At 36.4% G+C, this 2,989-nt stretch overlaps 1 pseudogene; it reads left to right on the forward strand.

The window, feature by feature from the left end:
• Positions 1-401: 401 nt before the first annotated feature.
• Positions 402-2,496, forward strand: LOC147496206 (uncharacterized; annotated as a pseudogene).
• The last annotated feature ends 493 nt before the right edge of the window (positions 2,497-2,989 follow it).

Here is a 2,989-nt window from a genome sequence, read left to right on the forward strand (position 1 = left end):
TAAGATTCTGTGGTTTTTTTTTAGAATGTATTTTTCTTTTCAAATAAGAAACTGGGAGGAGCAGTTGTTGGGACTTGCGATCATTAGAGAAAGGCGTATGCCTGGGTTCCACCCCACTTCCCCTTACCACCTTTTAGCTTTCTCATCTTTTCTCCTAACTCTTTTCCTATAAATTCACATTCCATTCACTTCTCAATCCATCTTGTAGATTGTTATTTTCCTTTTGCAAGGTCAGTTACTCGCAGAAAAAAAAAAACATCAATCCTTTTAATTAGGTCTCTTTATGTCATTAATTACTACAATACCCTGGCCAACATTTATTGAGTCTAGCTCTTGTTTTAATTTAAACTCAAGGTTTCCAATCAGTTCTGTAAATCTTTCCCTTGCATTATATTGTGTCCATGAAGGTGCATTCTTCAATGAACTCTTTTATAGCAAAGAGGCTATGAAACATCTTAAAAATAGCTTTTTATATGATGCGGAAAGGTGTTATATCGAAGTGTAAGTTGATCATGGACATGAATTTATTGATGAAAAGACGGAAAATCCTACGAAAAAGTTTGGGCAATCTCATGTCTCAACATCACCATCACTCAAAAAACTCAACACACGGTGGTGTTGGCCTATACCACTATGAATTCTCTTGCAGCAATAGCCCAAACCCTGTTGCTTTCCACATGACCAAGCGAAAACACCATTTCCTTTCTATCCCTCACTTTCCATGCATCAACCCTCCCAACTACTATGAGGAACCTACTGAGCCTAATGAAATTGTTGCGTTTCCTAGGATTGAATATTCGCCAGAGTACTCCTACAGCTTCCGGTTTAGTACGCCTGATTTTGCCCTTGGAGAGAAGTCGAGCCTGGTGAAATCACCATTTTCAGTAAGAGTATCAAATTACTCATCAGTAGAACAGGAAAGTGATGGCACTAATATGCAAGTGGACAGTGAAGCTGAGGAATTCATTTGAAGATTTTATGAGGAACTAAGGGTCCAAAGTCGCACACAACTATTAGAATTCCAAGGTATACTGTAGAATTCCATATTAGTGGTGATGCTAGAAGAGTTGTGACATTGTTCTAATGAGAGAAAAACCAAGAAGAAGAAGAATTTAGAAGAAAGTAGGCTAGAATAATAGGGTTAGAGTCATTGTATTGAGATTGTTCTCTACCCAGAGTTACATACTTGTACTAAACTAAAACATGATAATAGAAACTACTAGATATGAATGTCCACACTTATAGAAACGTGGGACTTTCCATATTGGACATATTATAATACTGATATATTCTAATACTCCCCCTCTAGCTGTAATACCGCAAACTTGCAAATTGCAGCTTGAATGGCAGAAAGAAAAGATAAGAATACGGCTCCCCCTTTCGCATAAAACTGTCTTTAGTTGAATAACTCGAACAATTGTTGAGACGTTATGGAAGTGAAACTGTCGGTTTAGGCAATGACAAACAATAACACTGATTTGATGTGAGCTTCTTGGCTACTACTACCAATATCACTATTGAAGTCTTGCACAACATAAATTGCAAACAATAACACTAATTTGATGTGAGCTTCTTGGCTGCAACTATCAATATCACTGTTGAAGTCTTGCATAACATAAATTGCAAACAATAACACTAATTTGATGTGAGCTTCTTGGCTGCTACTATCAATATCATTATTAAAGTCTTACAAAATATTGTTATGGGTACTCCTGAATACTGAAACATGAGTGTAGGGCTTGACAGTTACCTGGAAACATGAGTGCTGAATAGTGGGGATGTCATATTGTTGAGATGCAAAGAAGTGAGTTCGCCAAGACATGATTGAATATGGAGACATGAGTACTCTTCCACATACGTCTCCATATTCTCCTTACCTTATATACTACTCAATGTCCTCATATCTCCATATTCTCCCCCTCAAGTTGGGATATACAAGACGGAGTTGGAACATACAAAGGCTTGTATATTCCGACTTGAACTGAGAACCAAGCACCACTGCGGCAGAAAAGGAATAAAAAAAATAATGATAAATGCATACAGATGAGGATAATCCCAAACATGATGAGGATAACAAACAAACGCAGACAGTTGTGATATTTCGAATTGAAAAAGAATTAATTTTTTTCTTTTTCTTGTATACTAATTTTAAGAGATACCGCTCCTAGCATACCACTAAACTTATATTTGAACCTAATGCTCTGATACCATGTAGAATTCCATATTAGTGGTGATGCTAGGAGAGTTGTGACATTGTTCTAATAAGAGAAAAACCAAGAAGAAGCAGAATTTAGAAGAGAGTAGGCTAGAATAATAGGGTTAGAGTCATTATATTGAGATTGTTCTCTACCCAGAGTTACATACTTACACTAAACTAAAACATGATAATAGAAACTACTAGATATGAATGTCCACACTTATAGAAATGTGGGACTTTCCATATTGGACATATTCTAATATATACAATATCAGGAAATGCTAGCCAGAGGAACTTGATTGAGTTGTTACCAGTGCTCCGATTGTAAGACTTCCTATATTTAAGTTGATTGAGTTGTTACCAGTGCTCTGGTTGTAAAACTATATATTTCAGTATACACAATCCTGCTACTGACATGTACTAATACCTGAAATCAAGGGCTCATGACCCACCTTTATCAAGATTTGTTACCCACCTGAAATCACAATAGTATCTGTTTGAATGTTGTTATGTGCTATACTGCTATGTCAGGGTGATATGTTAAAGTTTCGATTATTGGGCTGTCCTCCATTTCATTTTGGCCAATGGGTTGAGATCTCAGTGGTAAATCATTCTACAATTTTACTTTTTGCGAATCCATTGTGTTTTAAGCTTTTTTAGCACATCAACAAGCACATTTCACCTATTTGGGGGAATCATTGTTTTTTAAGTCTAGAGGGGCGGGAATTTATCCGCGGGAGGGGGTGTGTAATACCCCATATATTTACAACTAATATAAATTTAAGGAGCATT

This window comes from Coptis chinensis, chromosome 5 (assembly GCF_015680905.1).
Source record: "Coptis chinensis isolate HL-2020 chromosome 5, ASM1568090v1, whole genome shotgun sequence".
Taxonomy (NCBI): domain Eukaryota; kingdom Viridiplantae; phylum Streptophyta; class Magnoliopsida; order Ranunculales; family Ranunculaceae; genus Coptis; species Coptis chinensis.